Source organism: Choloepus didactylus, chromosome 11, assembly GCF_015220235.1.
Source record: "Choloepus didactylus isolate mChoDid1 chromosome 11, mChoDid1.pri, whole genome shotgun sequence".
NCBI classification, from domain to species: domain Eukaryota; kingdom Metazoa; phylum Chordata; class Mammalia; order Pilosa; family Megalonychidae; genus Choloepus; species Choloepus didactylus.
This window is the reverse complement of record NC_051317.1, coordinates 63,890,916-63,908,114: the sequence shown is the minus strand read 5'-3', so window position 1 is coordinate 63,908,114 and position 17,199 is coordinate 63,890,916. Positions and strand designations below refer to the sequence as shown.

The 17,199-nt window shown below is 38.2% G+C and overlaps 1 protein-coding gene and 1 pseudogene across 2 annotated transcripts in view; one reads left to right on the top strand and one right to left on the bottom strand.

Moving 5' to 3' along the window:
* SLC1A3 (solute carrier family 1 member 3) overlaps window positions 1-17,199 on the bottom strand; it is a 73,715-nt gene that overhangs the window by 32,862 nt on the left and 23,654 nt on the right. The gene's annotated exons all lie outside the window — the stretch shown is intronic.
* LOC119506276 lies at window positions 10,269-10,668 on the top strand (annotated as a pseudogene).

The window sequence follows — 17,199 nt, the reverse complement described above, 5'->3', positions numbered from 1 at the left end:
AAACAACGTGAACTTCTCAAACTAAAGAGAAAGAGTGGGGAGAAGACTGAGAAGGATAGAGAGAAATCCTACAGATTAAAAGAGACAAAGTACATACCAAACAAATCCAACATATGAATATGGCTTGATTCAAACCAACGAAGTAAAAAGAAAAATGGAGATATTTGATAACTGACTATATATCTGATAGGGATTATTAATTTTTAAGTGAGTGATAATGGGTACTATGGTTGTTTAGAGAAAAGAATCCTTCTCTTTTAGGCAAAGGACTCCAGCAGAAACCAGCCTTCCCCTCAGACTACAGAGAGGAAGTCTCGATCCTGTACTCTGGAGAGAAGGCTTTCACTCTGCATCCCTGAGCTAGAGGTCAATGGAGAAGCGGGCAAGTTCACCCAACATCTAATCTAGTGTCCCCACCTACATTCACAGTAGGAGTTGGATGCCCCAGACAAAAACAGTGTATTAGACTGACATTCCCAAAATCTACTTTTCCATTTACCCAGCAATGTATTCCTGAAATTGAAATTAATGTTCTAAGAAGTTTGCATTGAATTTTAAATGCACCAAAGTAATCCATGGTGGAGCATTTTGCAATCCATTATTTTTTGGAAAGCTTGCACAGTGATTCTCAATTGGGAAGGCACATCTCACTCAGGTAGGGGGTGGGGAAAAAGAGTATCAAGGTATTTGATTTTTCTTTAGGATCCTTTTAAAGCATACACATTTACATAGTACATTCTGTGCCCCTTCCCTGCAAAACAAACAACAACAACAAAAGAGGTTGTATAAGCTACAATTATTGAGAAGAGTGAGTTTTATCAGTGAGAACCACTGATCTGGATTTTTCTTCAGGGTATTTTCTCAAACTGAGCTATATCTTCTCCTTTCAACATAGTCAGGATTTGTTTTAGAACAAATCTGTTAGAATGAAATTCATGAAAAAAGAAATAATTAAAAAAAAACAAAACAGAAATGACAAGTTACATAAACACTAAAGCCCTGCTCTTCATATAAATGTTTAATCTTGGTCTTGTCGACCAACAGAAGATAGCATTGTGTTTTTCTTTGGGAAGCCTAAAAACTAGAATTTAATCCAATTGTCCATTTCTTGTGATAGAGATAACAAAAGAGACAACAAAATTCTCAGAGAATCTTTTACGCATGAGCCAATCATATAAATTAATTCCACTAGGACTGAGACTTGTGATTTTTGTAATTACAGATACATAAAGAATATAATAGCTGATCTGTACAGTTAGAACTGTATTATAAAAGTATACATTTGTGGCATTTCCTTTGAATGGTTTTTTGTTTTCATTTTTCTTCTTCTATGGGGATCTTGAATCACAGATCGTCAATGCAGATAGGGTCATGAGAGATCAAAGGCTCACACTTTCCCCCATTGAGTCTTTCCACAATGTACATGGTTGAAGGGAAAAGAGAGAGAATTGCTATCTGTAAAGACCAGCAGCACACTGGGCCTGCTTGTGCCTAAAGACAGTCCCTGTCAAGTCCCTCTCCTAAGGAGGCTGCACTTCTTGAACATGGATTCCAACTCTCTGTGCACGTGGGAAGCTGGTATCAGTAGCTCAGTGTCACGAGAAGGCCAGGGTGGGTATATGACCACTGTGAATATGAGCAAAGCTCATCAAAGCTACAAATACCTTCCAAGAGCAACCAAAAGTAAAAGCCCAACTCTCAAACTCTGTAGGAGAAGACACCATTAGGTATGGAACAGAATGCATTCTGAGGTTGTCCAAAGGACTGACTAATTACGGGGGCAAACATGAGAAAATTTGCAGGTTCTTATTAACTTAAAAACTGTGTTCCAAATTATATTAACCATTGGTAAAAGGTTTATTGACATAACCTTGACACAAATCTCAACTTTCCTTGAAAAGTTCCTAAGGTAAATTTTTGACATGGAGGTTTGCTGCTCTGAGTAGCACAGTCCTTTCAACGTGAAAACATAATCGTTTGTAAAATTAATAATGGGAAGTCATTTAGAAGAATAAAACATTACTCTTCTAACCCACATCTATGTGCTTGGGCCTCAAAAAAAGGGGCAAGCACAAACTGAATGGTAAGTTTAATGCTTAAATTAATTAACCCCTTAACTTCAGGAAAATTGAAAATGATCACATAGAAATGCAGAATAGCAGGACCCTAAAATATCCACAACAAACTCACTACAATCAGGACTCCCCAAATTTATCCCTCTCAAAATTATCAGGAATAAATTGTAAAAACAAAACGAAACAAAGAAAGTCATGCAATTACTACAATAAACTGTGATAAAAGCAGCTACTTTCTTTCAAAATATAATAACTGTTGCTACTGCTGCCTTTTCTCAAACCCTGATTTCAGTTATAAAATAAGATGAAGTGGATGACTAGAGTCTGGATGTTTGTTAAGGAACTGGCCCTTCAGTCAAAGTTTGCCTTTTCCTGATTTTGGCAAAAAATCGCTTTTCATGAAAGAATCAATGATCCTGTCTTAATAGTTATATGTGCCCTTAGGTGTGAGTAGATGGATGGGGAGACTGGAATCATTTTAAACACCAAGGGAAATACTCTGTTTAACAAAGGATATGTTTGAATTTGACTGAACATCAAAGAAGAAAACATTTATTTGGAAGGATCAAGGATGCTTTGCTACAGAGAAAGTCATGGTAGCTGATTCTGTGCTTTGTACGCTGAAAAAAGTTAAATTATTTCATTCAGATCCTCTCAATATGTTGCATTATGACCAGTATGTGGCCAAAAATAGAAACTGGTCAGGAGTGAATGCTTGTTGAGTACTCATAGGACTCGTTAGAGTATTTTACAAAAATGATCATACTAGACTCTTGCTTAAATCACAGAACTTCATGTTTCCATATACAGTAATTAAAGAAAAACAAATGAAACATAAAACTTGGTTATGCAGTTTCATGAAGCTTTCTTTCCACCTCCGTGTGTGGAGCATGGGGCAGACGGAGTACATGACACACTCTTGCAAATGTGCATTTTATCACATTTATCACTGGTCAAATAGGACCTATATTTTATTAGAATATATACATCTTCGCTAATGATACCAGGGCTGTGAAACACAGATGATTTCAAAGGGAAGTATCCCATGGAACCAATTCTATCCCTGACACTTACCCACAATTAACATGGGGAGAATTTAGAATCAGTATGATCAGTATGGGGAGAATTTAGTGTATTTTTAAAGATCTGCCAGTGGCTCGGCTTCCCTCAAATAGCACTATTTGTTCTACCCGGAGGCAAGAATTACTTGTGCCCACAAAATATCTAAGAATCTTTTTCTCAAAAATATCCCTCTGAGCCTTATTTGTGGGCACTATCTAAACAGAGAGTTTTCAAAGACTTGGGAACCACTTGGTGGAATTCTCTCCCAGAGGCCACAAATATTATGTCGTAAATTGTTTTCCTTCCAATATCAAAATCCGGTTTTCCCACAAGGGAGGTTAAATCATCATTAGCATCTTGAACAAACACTCACAGAGCACCCTGCCATGTGGCACACACATAGCGAGGAGCTTGGCAGCAAAGCTTAATAACAGCGGAGCCACGCTGTCTGCCTTCATGTAGCTTGCACTTAGAGAGAAAGCTCTCGCGCCACCAAAAGCAAATCACAGGGCTGAAGAACAAAGCAGATGCGCATACCAGAGTGTGGTTCTGTCCAGCCACGGAGGGCAAACATTACTGAACAATGTCTAGCATTCAGATTTCCAAAAAGTTTGGGATATATTGTTTATTTTTTGAGGGTTTTTGTTTTACGTCCTTTGTGTGGATTTCAACACAAAAAAGATCATCTGAAACAGCAATACAAACAGAGGAAACTGACTGCAAGTGAAAGAAAGGCTTCTTACCAAGGGTAGACCATGCACTGGTTGGACCAACAATGTAGTCCTGTCTCTAAGAGCAGCACCAGTGGAGGTTTTGAAGGGAGACGATGCTGCCCTCCTTGACTTCAACTTCAAAAGACTCAACTAGCTTTAGTTTTCACTTAACAATTAGAGTTTTGTTTAAGGGTATTCAGTAACTTAAATTTAGCTTACACCAAAGAGTCCCTTGGAAGTTTTCCTTAATGAACACAAAGGAATGACTTGTAATTAGCACATGCATTACTTATATATCTGTAAGAGGATGTCAGCTTCCAGACAGGAAGTTGCTTGGGCTGTAGCCCTATTAATCTGTATTACAATAAATTGCTCATCAAATAAAAGCAAACCATGCAACCCCTGGTGGGAGTTCAAGACACGAGATAGAAGCTGAATGAAACAACCCCAAAATTTCTGAGAACAGTCAGCTTAGCCTTTTTCTGGCAAGCTCCACTTTGGTCCTTGTTGATTGTCAAAAGGCAGTGGAAATCATTATTTAAAGATGCAGCACTCAAGACTTGAGTTTGAGGTCCTAGTGGTTTCAAAAAGGGGAGTGTCCTAAAGAACACTATTTGAGTGGTTCTTCTTGCAATCACCCCAGAGCAGATACCTAAGGAGAGCAAATATTTACTTTCTTTCTGATTTGAAAATAACTGATCTGGAATTATAAAACATAATGGAAATAAGTATAATGAGTATATAATTCAATGTTATTGTAAAAGACCTAAACGGGACTTTCAGCAATGGTATCATCCTATAAATTGAGCCGAAACAGGAGACTGTAGCAGCCCATAAAATCGACTTCACACCAGTGAGATTTGAAAAAGCAATTCAGCCTTAGTCCCCACATTCCTTGGAGGAAGCATGTAATCCAGAGGTCCTCTTGCTTTCATCTGTGTCTTTCCCCATCCCCTGCTCACTCTCATCAACCTCCTTAGGGCAACCAGAAACAATGGGGGATGAAACTTAGGGAGATATCTGATTACTGCCCCCAAGAACCAACATTCTAGGCACTCCGCGTGTCTATATTACTTATCTGTCAAAATGAAGGCGAAACATAGGGAGAAAGCCATTTAACTCAGAAGCAGCGTATGATGCCCTTGAAAGCCTTTTGTAGTAACTGTGGTAAGTTAGACCGATAAGTAAGAAACCACTTGGCATGTCCCTTTCAAAAGAGTTGACATTAAAATGTCACATCTGTCTCAGTTTTTTGTGGTATTGGTTAGATTGATAAGCAAGAGACCACTTGGAATGTCCATTTCAAATGAATTGGGAGTAAAATATCACATCTGCCTCATTTTAAAAATTAACTTTATTTTTGTTCACTAAAACTGAAAGTCAACAAATATGGTATTTTAATGTAGCAAGTTGTAATTGGTGTATTTACCATCTATATTTTGAAGAATTTCAACAGTTTTAGTATAGGCAAAGACTTAATATTTGTATTTTACCATTTTTGAAATGTAAAATGTGCAATTTTAATACCCAGACTACATATCTTATGACTTTAAAAGTTTTAGCCAACTCGCAAGCCTCTATAGTTAAAAGCAAGAGTCCTTCTACATGTAAGGCAAATAAAATGTATTCCTAGGAAAGTGCCACTGTATCAGACAATGCCATTTCAACTATTTCCTTTTTTGGAAAGGGAGGGAAAGTGCTATTTCAAAGTACATAGTAATACAGAACAAGTCACCTTCACCATTGTTTTATCATTTGCACTATTCTTTGTAACAAGAACTTAAGAGTGCTTATTTATAGTAGCTATTAACCACAAGAAAGAATCCTTCGCAAGATTGAACATAACTGTGACTTATAACAAGCTGTGCAATCATTGTAAATAGTTTAATGTCCAGAGCTTTTAAAAGTGCAATTGGAATATATAAAGAACTATTTCAACTCAATAATAAAAATATAAATAACCCAACTAAAAAATGGACAAGAGATCTGAATACATTTATACAAAGAAGATATATAAACGGCCAATAAACACATGAAAAGATGCTCAACATCATTAGCCATTAGGGAAATGCAAATCAAAACCAAAATTCAATACCACTTCACACCTACCAGGATGGTTGTAACCAAAAAGACAGATAATAACAAGTGTTGACGAGGATGTGGAGAAATTGGAGCCCTTCATACTCTCTTGGTAGTAATGAAAATGGGGCATCTGCTTTGGGAAAGTTTGACGGTTCCTCAAATGGTTGAACAGAACTATCCTATAATTCAACAATTCCAGTAGTAGATATATATCTAAGAGAAATGAAAATATATGTTCATGCAAAAACTTGTACATGAATGTTCATAGCAACATTATTTATTCATAGCAGCCCCAAAGTGGAAACAATAACCCAAATGTCTACCAACTGATGAATGGATAAATAAAATGTAGTATCAGCCATATAATGGAGTATTATTCAGCAACAAAAAAGAAATGTACTGTTACATGCTACAACATGGGTGAACCTTGAAAACGTATTAAGAGAAAGAAGCTGATAATAAAGGATCATATATTTTATAATTCCATTTATAAGAAATGTCCAGAATAGGCAAACCTATGTAAACAGAAAGTAGATTAGTGGTTGCCTAGGGCTGGAGGGCTGGGGCAGTCATGGGGATGATGGCTAGATTGAAATTTCTGTGTGGGGTAATAAAGACATTCTAAAATCAATTGTGGTGATGGACACACAGCTCTGAATTACTAAAAGCTAAATACTGAATTGTATACTTTAAAACAGTAAATCATGTATGTGAATTATATCTCAATACAGCTGTTAAAAAGTGCAATCGTGAGATAAGTTAAAGTTAAATCTTCCAATACCAAGAAATAATTTTAGGGCTTTCACCTCTCTTTCTAGTATAAAACATGTTTCTGCCATTCTAAGGTACAAGGAGAAGTTAGTGGTGATTGACAAAGTTTGGCAACAAGTAATTTTCTAGTAGGTCAAAAAGTCTGACATTCATTATTATAAATGCATCATTCACATAAGAAAACATACTTATGTGATGTATACAGTATTTTTCAGGCACTTGGACTCACTTGGTAGTTAATGCTCAGATGTTTATTTAATGGGAAATTATTTAGTGATTTCAGCTCACATTCCCACATAACATCTATATTCTGTAAGCTAAACCCAAAAGTCCTCTGCTAAAATGAAATGGTGCCAGGTGCTCAAATCAAAGTGAGCAAAATTAATAAAGTTAGTGGATTGAATTCTCTGAATTTTAAGATTTTCCAACATAAATTTTTATGAAGACTTTATTGCCTATTACTTATCTGAATTCTAGTGTATAAAGGGCTTGAAAAGTATGAAATAGTATACATTGAATGATCTTAGAAAATTTGAAATTGTCAAATATGCTTGGATGTTCAATAGCTTATACTGTTTATGGAAACATGTTTATAGTTTTGTTCCTTATACAGTATAAGAGCCATATTTTCTCATAGTAAGTGTTCCTACTTCATATTATAGAAATTAATATATAAACATTTGTAATGTTCCCAAAAGAGCATTCTTAATTTTTAAATTTTTTATTCCTAAATACGTTTGAGAACTATTAACATTGGCGCCTGGCTCTAAAACAACTCATGCCAAAGGAATGCTTTATGATATATCATTAAGCAGAGGAACCCAAGAGATGACTACCAAATTCCATTAGAAGCTACTAATATTTCCATTTTCCCTTAAATACCTAGTTTGTAGTTTAGGTGTGCTGATATTAGGGATTTTTTAATTTGTATATATTGCTATATTACAATTTGGGAAAAATTTGCAATATGTTCAGCTTTTAGCACAAACAGCCCTGAGAACAATGTATTCAAATTATGGTTCAACTAAAAATTATCTAGTTGAGAAATCTAAAGTACAAAAACAAATTTAGGAAAAGCTGTAAATTACAAAGAAAAAAGTTAACATTAGAGGCACTACCAGACTACAGTACTTTTCAGTGTTGGAAGGACTTCTGAAAAAAGAACAGACAAAGCTTTGCATGCACATACATACACTCATGTCGTGCTATGATGCAAATTGTGACACCAGTTTCAAGGCATAAACATCAAGGTGTTTCATATCCCCTACTAAAGACATATGCTCTGGCTGCAGCAGGACTCTCTATCACGAGACTTGCCTTTAAGAAGCCTGTAACTGCAAAGGAGAAGCTAGGACTGCTTATAATTGTGCCTAAGAGTCTCCCCCTGAGTCCCTCTTTGTTGCTCAGATGTGGCCCTTTGTCTCTAACTAAGCCACCTTGGCAGGTGATCTCACTGCTCTCCCCCCTGCGTGGGACCTGACTCCCAAGGGTGTAAATCTCCCTGGCAATGAAAGATATGACTCCCAGGGATGAATCTGGACCCAGCATTGTGGGACTGAGAACATTTTCTTGACCAAAAGGGGGATGCAAAATGAAATGAAATAAAGCTTCAGTGGCTCAGAGAATTCAAAAGGAGTCTAGAGGTCACTCTGATGGACATTCTTATGCACTATATAGATAAAACTTTTAGGTTTTAATGTATTGGAATAGCTAGAAGTAAACACTTGAAACTGTCAAACCCCAACCCAGTGGCCTTGATTACTGAAGATGATTATACGACAATGTAGCTTACAAGGGGGTGACAGTGTGATTTTGAAAACCTTGTGGATTGCACTCCCTTTATCCATTGTATGGATGGATGAGTAGAAAACTGGGGGTAAAAAACTAAAGGAAAAATAGGGTGGGATGAGGGATGATACGGATGTTCTTTTTTCACTATTTTTTTTTAATTCTTATCATCACTTTTTCTGGTACAAGGAAAATGTTAAAAAAAATAGATCAGGGTGATCAATGAACAACTACATGATGGTATTGTGATCAATTGATCATATATTTTGGATGATTGTATGGTATGTGAATAAACCTTAATTAAAAAAAATATATAAAGTGCTAGTACAGAAGCTTGTACCATAAATGGTTTGGTTAGAAACAATTTCTTCATGTGACTGACAGCTCCTGTGTGTGCGTGGTGGGGGGCATGGTGGCGCTGAGAGAACATCAAATATGTTAAAATCACCTTAAAATATTAAGACATAAACACCTGTTATGTTTCTTAAAAGAAGGTCTTCGCTTTTAGAGATGGAATGACCTATCTATCATTTGCTTCAAAATAACCCAGGTGTGGGTGGGGGAGGGATATCAGAGATGAAAAAGATTCTTTGTGTGTCTGAGTGTGCATATATAGTTTTTTTCAAGAGTACTGACAAATCCTGATAACATGGATGCCATTTTAACAGGCTGGATCTAGGAGGCCAGCAATCATCTTCTTATGGAATCATTTAGGAAGTCCTGTCTTCCTAAATGATTGGCTAATAGCTTTTTCTGAGTGGTTTAGTTCCCTCCAGGATCATGGACCCCAGATACTGGCCACTTTTAATCCAGTACCCTGTGAGAGGAAACCCCTTGGGTAAATTAGGGAAAGTTTCTTGCCTCTGAAGAAAGCCCAGATGGAAACTCAAACAACTATTTAAACAGTGTTACATTGGTATTGCATACATTGATGGATCAGTAAAACAAATGGAATCATGGGGTGATGTGTGGGCTTCCATCCTGGGGAACTGAGATTATTGCAACGATTGTGTCCATGAAACAGATGAAAGAAGTTTTCTTGCTTGGTGAACCTAGATCCTACCAGACTCAAAACTGGATAGATCATCTGGCTGTTCAATTTGCCAGCAGAGAACATTCCCACTCTAAGGCCTTTCTGCATATCACAAAATGCCCACTAAATACTGCACAAAGGGAGACAGGAGAGCATTCCCTAGAGACTTACAATCTTGTCTGGCTTGGAACTTTCTGTCTCACTCTTTCAGCTGGCAGAAACTCCGGCTTCTTTTTATTTGCCTTTAAGGGTGGGCAAAGACGTTCTTTATAATGGAATTCAGGTATCCAATTGCTCCCAGTGTGAGCAGACCTAGCAAGAAATTGATTCTCTGTGTGTGTGTGTATGTGTGTGTTTGGGGTACTTATGTGTTTTGTTCCATATACTTCTATATCATTTTAATCCTACAAATAGCATGCATTCATGTATCACTTTAGTAAGAATTTATAATGGACAATATCCTGCCTTTCTGGAATGTAACATAGCAACAACTCTACGGGTTTTAAATGCACAGACTTGGGGCTCTAATAACATTGCTTTTAGTAATCAATCAAACAGAAATAGTACACAAAAATAGTATATAATGAAGTTCACTTCAGTTTTTAAAGAGCAAAATATTGGATATAACCTAATCATTCAGTGATAATGCGCATCTGCATCTACTGATGTGGGAGAATATTTCCATGACATATTTTTGACCACATAAAATATACTGCAGAGAGAGCTACCCCTGCTACTACCAACATGGAGACCTTGTACTGAGTCCCATGCTCGAATGTCCCAACCTGAAGCTAAAGAAGCCTCCCTAGGTTCACATTGTGGGCTATGACAGCGAATAATTTATGATGTTATTGTTGAACCTCCAAGTGTTGGCTTGATGACTGATGAACATGGGCACCAGAGGCCAGTAGCTTTTCTGGCCTACAGAGTAAATGGGCAATGTATTATGGAAGGGCTTGCATCCAGCTTCCTGTTTACAATGGGAGGTTTAGGATTCATAATCCTGGACCGATCCAATGTGCCAAACTTTCCAAAACTCAGTAGATTTCTTCTGCTGTTCATTGGATTCGTCTGTGCCCTACTGAGTTTTTTCATGGCTAGAGTATTCATGAGAATGAACCTGCCAGGCTATCTGATGGGTTAGAGTGCCTTTTGAGAAGAAATCAATGGATACTGGATTTGCTCCTGTTAATGAAGTTTTAAAGGCTGTACCAATCCTCTAATATGAAATGTGGAAAAGCAGCAGAGGAAGAAGCATTTAGTGAAAAAAGGAAGCTTATTAAAGCTTGGACTAGAATTTCTTCTTGGTAATATCAGAGAGACAATCATATCACAGTATTTTTTTCTGCTGACCTATGGTAGCATGCCAACGATGTGAAGTGGCATTTTCTTTTTAGATTTTTATTTCTAGAAGGAAATATACTCCATTTCTACAATTATAATATTGAATAAAGTGATTTTTTTTTTAACAACCCCCTTAACAGTTTTTGGAGAAGGCATTTCTGGTTTTCAGAAATTAATGTAAAATCAGGAAGCAAGATCCTATAACCTGAGAACTCTGGACAGTTAGTCAGCTTTACCTACGGTGCTTTGCCTTTAAACAGAGTGGGCGATAGTGCGTTGTTTCATATGTGTATGTAAGATTGTTTCCTGAACAATAAGATGTACGAAAGGAGTAGAAATAAATAATTTTTCTAATTAAAAAAAAAAACATATTACAGAACAATATGTATGATCCATTTTTGTTTAAAAAAAAGGATATCTGTGTGGAAAAACTAACTTGCCCAAGATCATAGAGCTGGCAAGTGGCAATCCCAGGCTTTCACCTCAGGTCACCCACCACCATGCACTGCTTTTCCAATGGGTTTCAGTTACCCTGCAAAGTAAATTTCATTTTTTTCATTATATACATCTGTAATTATGTGTCATTTTAACGTAAAAAGTGTCTTGCTTTTGTAATAATAATAGTAACAACAAATTAAAAGTGGTATGCTGTCAGACAGAATGAACTATGTTCTAGGGGCTATGAGGTCACAAAAATATATAAAACATGGTCCTAGAGAAAGCCTCCATTTAGTTTAGAGGACAAGACATTTGCACAAAAGTCCAGCAACTGCGAAGCATGTGTGCTGGTGACATGAGTACCAGCAAGAATAAGTACTCCAGTTGTTCAGTGGAGCCCTTACTTTCAGCTGGAGCAAGCAGGGGCAACTTTATGGAAGAAGTGAAAGGTAATGTGGCTCTTGAACAAATTAAGGAATTTCAATAGAGTGGGGGAAGAGGTAGTTCCGAGACGGCAACATGCTAAGGGGAAGAATGACAGGCTGAGGGCATCTGAGAATTCAGAGGGAGCAGTGATTCTCTCGGGGAAGCAGTGGACAAGAAAGCTGGTAACGTTGACTGTGAAAAAAGGGTCTTATTTGCCATGCCAAGAATTCAGACTCTATTCTTTAGGCAACGCAAAGAATGTGCCAGATAAAGATATAGTACCTTCAAGAAGGTTTTGTGAGGGGGACAGACAGATAAATTAACTGCAAATTATATCATAGTGCGTTAACATTATGAGACAGTTGTGAACATACAACTCTGGAAGCATGTATTAGCAAGGGTCAGGGAGAAGCCAGAAGTAGAAGAGGGGGTGTCTGAACTAATAAAGAAACTGAATTATAATGCAGTGACATTCAACCGTGGGTACACAGTAGAATCACCTGAAGTACAAAAAAAAAAAAAAAAAAAAAAAAAAAAAAAAAATTCTCTCTCTCTATATATACAAGCACCATTTCAGGCTAATTAAATGAAGAGCTCTGGGGAACTGGGGCCTGGGTACTACTTCCCCTGTAGCACAACAAATCTGAATGGGACAGTACTGACTCTCTGAATATGAAGTTCAGAGGTGAGAACTGCACAAGATGGTCTTTCACTTCACAATCATCTGCCGCCCTTCCCTCCCTTCTCCCTTTCAGTCCTTAAGCACAGACCTCCAAAACAGGTTCCTCACTCTCCTGGAAACAAGCATTGCATCAAGAGAAGAAACGCATCCATTCCCAATACCTCCCATAGACCTGCAGTTCTGCAAAGAATTGAAGGAGATTTTGGGTAAGCAGTAAAATCAAATCAATAAGGAATGGAAAAAGTCTCTCTCTTTTTTTTAAGAGACTTGTTTAATTTTAAAGAAAGCTTGTGCCTTTTATTTCTTCTTTATTTTTTCAAATTCTGAAAAGTTTCTTATAAACCAGAACTTTGATCAAACCCATAGGCTAATGAAGCTGCTGAAACCCATAGAGAAGAATTCTTAACTCACACAGACCCAAATCTCTTCGTAAAGTGGCATCACATACAAAGCCTTGTGCCTGGTGCCTCTGATCTTTCAACGGAAGAACTGTTCTATTTTCTTTTTACCGCAAAAATCCTTCCACAAAAATTCAATTCTGGGGGTTTTAGGTGACCACAAACTTAACTTCTCTGAGCCAATGGTTTGTTGCAGCTGATAAAACAGCTGTCCCAACCTCAGCCTGTAGTAACAGAAAGCCTGGGTCCCGATCACTGACCTTCCCAGTCACATGACATGCTGAGCCCTGGGTTCAATGCTGGGCCACTTAGTCTAATAGGAACAGAGTGGGGTGTGGGCCTGGGAGACATGGGATACTTAACCTGGTGCTCAGGTGCCTAAAAGACTAGTAGGTGCTCTCCTGAAAACATCGGCAGAAATGTCCTTCTCTGTCGCTCCAGCAGAATCCGGATGGCCCGCTTGGGTGCAAGGTTGTACAATGTGACCTCCAAATCCCTCCAGCTTGGACAGTCAAGACTCCTGAAAGGTGAGCGGCTCCTCTCCTACAGGGAAAGTTTCTGTGATTGAAGCCCTAACAGGCACCTCTTCTCCATGATTTCCCATCTTGGGGGCCACATTTCCAGAGGTTACTGTTGTTAGGAAACTCACAGGACCCCCTTCTCCGACTCTTACTGTATTTAACAGGAAAAGAGTCAGGTGTGAGGAAAACAGTGCAGGACAAGAAGAATGTACTTCTTCCCTCCTAGTAGCGTTATTTCTAGGCAATGAAGCCTGAGAATTGGTGAGGCAGGGAAGAGGTATGATTGTGTTGTGCATTCTCTACTTTGCTTCCCCACTGGGCTCATACCCCCGGCACCGTTACCCTATGATATTGCAATCATGAGCCTCTCACCCAGCCTGACCTTGAACTCCTTGCAGACAGGAACCATGTCTTCATTTTTGTATCCATAGGCCCTAGAAAAGTACCTGGTACCTAAAAAGCCTCGATAAATGCTTACTGGATGAAGTTGTCCGTAAAGGAAGGGTAGAGTTTTTCTGGGGCAGCTTTGTTTACATCTCACCAAAGCCCAAAGCCCATTTTTAAAAAAAAACATTTAATTAACCAAATTCCCTTTCTACACGATGCAAAAAAGCCAGGTGATTTCTTTACCCACAGATGGCTTCTTCCAATTATATCCTACAACCTCCATCTCTAGATGGGCACTGATTAACCTAGAGGGGTCTAGAGAGAATATAGCAAGACTTTATGAGCTTCTTTATGGCTTCTTTGCAGGCTGTCTAAGTGTTGAGACAGAGGTTCAGTTTGCCTGAAGTTTTGTTAGCCACGGAGGCTCTGTTCGCAGCATGTAAGCAGCTTGTGGAATCTGCTGCCCCCCGAAATCTGGGGTACCACACACTGGGGCTGAGCTTCCCAGGAAAGACTGGGCAGTTGTATAACCAATAATATTTAGAGTTATGCAGCTGTGATAAGTATAATCGCATCCCATGCTACAGGGCAGAAACCAATCCATTCCAGTGGTAAGGAAGGAATTCTCTCTGGCTCCCATGTTGTTATTCGATTAACTTCATGGTTTCTTTAATTTACCTTTAACAGGAAAGTGATTGCTGCAAGGATCACAGACAAATAAACATAGAATCTGATGGCTTAGTTACATGCCCCTAAGCTGAAGCTCTTTCTTCTTGTTCTAGGATTCTTAGCATGATGTGGATTGCCAGTGGAAAGCTCTTGCCCCAGGACTCTTACTGCCAATGACACTAATTGAGCACGTACTATGTGCCAGGTATAAATCCTCACAACAACCGCAAGACATAGGTGTCATTATTACCCCCATTTTACAGCGAATGAAAAAGGGGGGCTCAAAGAAACTCTTCCTCCCCAAGTGAGATGGATACTCTTCCTCCCCCAATAAAATATTATATGTGTGGGGAAGGGTAGAGCTCTACACTCCCTTTTCTATCTAAGGGCCCAGAGCATTCCAAATAGGTCTCAGTTACACAACAGACACATGGCAATGAATGGCTTAAAATTTTTCTTTAGTGATTTTGGCTCTAATTTTTGTAAGCCCTTAGCAAACCCTTTACATGTTCAAGCATTACGAACTGTCTAGCTCATATTTTCCTCTTTCATGTTAAATGAAATGACAAGAGTTCAGTTCACTCTTACTGTAGCTGTCTTTTCTCTGAAGCCAAGGGGTCATATTTTGAACTACAACATTATAGTTTTTACTTTTTTTATTTTCCCAGATAAGAAAGCGCTTTGCTGGTGACTCTAGTTTGTTGGCTTCAACCAGAGTTAAGCCCCACATTCCACTGATCCATCGATCTATGTATTTGAAAGGAAGCTTCCAAGTAATATGGGACATATCACAGAGCTTGTCACAGGTAGGAGGTTATAGGCAGGTAGGGGTTTTGTTTTGTTTTTCTGGGGTTTTTGTTTGTTTCATTTTGAAGCCAAAAGGAATTGCTGGAGTTTTCCAAGGACAAATAGGTTTCCAAGAACATTTGAAAATTTGCAGGCAGAGGCTGGCTGGACAATCACTTGAAAGAGATACTCCGGAATTTAAGAATTAGATGGCTGGCTGGACTAGATCAGAGTTTCCCAAAGAGGGGTAAATACAGCGGTTCTGGTAATATAGAAACCCCACTTCAACATTAAATTGTATAGTGAGAAAGTAACTCTTTTCAATTCTTTCAGTCCCTAGGATTACAGGAAAAGAAAAAGTCTCATTTTGGCACTATTGTATATTATGTGTATTTAATACCTCTTTCAACATTTGCTGAACTTTCAGCAGGCAATAGAATCAATCTAGAATTTCAAGCACTATAATTTATTATTTTCTTCACAAGACAAGTTATAGGAGATCTCCGTTTCCAGTAATGATCTGAGGACATTGAGGGAAAAGAAGGTTGATTTAAAGAAAGCTTTAGTTGAGAACAGAGGTGGAACCCACAATGGAAAGATCTGGACTTTGGGATGATGGGGATGCCACGACTCTATGAAACTTGAGATTTGGGATCTAGCTCTTAAAATCAAGCAGACGTTGAGAGGCTGTCCTAGAAGTTTCTCTTCTGCAAGCTCCAGCTAGACATCCCAAATGTACAGTTTGCCCGGCCCTTACCAAAAGCAGTCCCCAAATAACTAGGTCCCTACCTGAGATCCTATAAAAGATGCAATCACTAAGTTTTATCATTCAGAAACTTAAATCCACCAGAGTACTCCTATACCAGACAAGTCCTAAAACTTAGAGGTAATAGCCTCTTTAAGAACAATCAGATGCAGACCCCTTCCCCATACTGCTGACACATCCTTTCAATATGAACAAGTTAGGGTGCTCACTGCCTAGACACCCCTAAAGTTGGAGAAAGAGATTAAGTGAAAGGAAGGGATGGCAACAAACAAGATAAGATTTAACAAAGGTCTGTAAACACTGAAACTTTATATAATTATAGATTTTTTTTTTTCTTTTTGGATGCTGGGGTACAGCCTACAGCATCCTTTGGGATTTGCTCCATAGCTGCTCACTGAATTGTGCCTTGAAGGTCTTCACCTTTCTTCATATACCTTGTATTGCATAATAAGGAAAGAATTGAAACTATGGAAATGTAACTCATAACAATTTTTGAAATTACCTATATGACTGCTTGTTGAGCTGTACATCAAGAGATGATACCTTTCTATATGTATGTTATGCTTTACAATAATGGAAATGGCTGAAGTTGTGGAACTGTGACCCACAACATACTTTGCAATTTGCTTTTTAACTATACGTGAAATCATACTTTGAAAGTTATCACTGTTATGCATATATGTTAAAGTTCACAATTAAAAAAATTCAAAACAACAACAATAAAATCAACCATATTGTCTCTTTTCTGTTGGAAGTGCATAGGACCAGCCTCACTCCCTTATAGTTGGAATTGGAATGGGAATTTGCTTACATATAGTGTATTTTTTAAGGGATGCAGGGAAACTCCTTTTCCCCTCCCCCCATTCAGCTTTGGGAGCTGTATCTTTCTATTCATGTGTCCCTAGTGCCCAGCTCAGCCTGGTAGGGCCCAACACATATTTGTTAATGAATGAATGACTGTTAAAAAATAAACTTGGTCCATTTTCTAATTCTCCAGGGTGCTGCCAAAGGCCCCAGAACTCGACTTTTACTGCTGCTGTTGACACCCTCCCCCACCCCACTCCTTGCTTACAATATGTCCAACTCTGCAGAGATTGTTATCAAAAGTTATGTTCCCCTCTTCCAGAAAACTTGGGAGACAAGGATTTACCAAAGGTAAGTGGGTGAGGAGGAATGTACACTTAGAATGAGAAAAGAATCACTAGTTTCCTGAAAAGATTCAGAAGTAAGCACAAGGTTATAGCTATGTTACACAGCA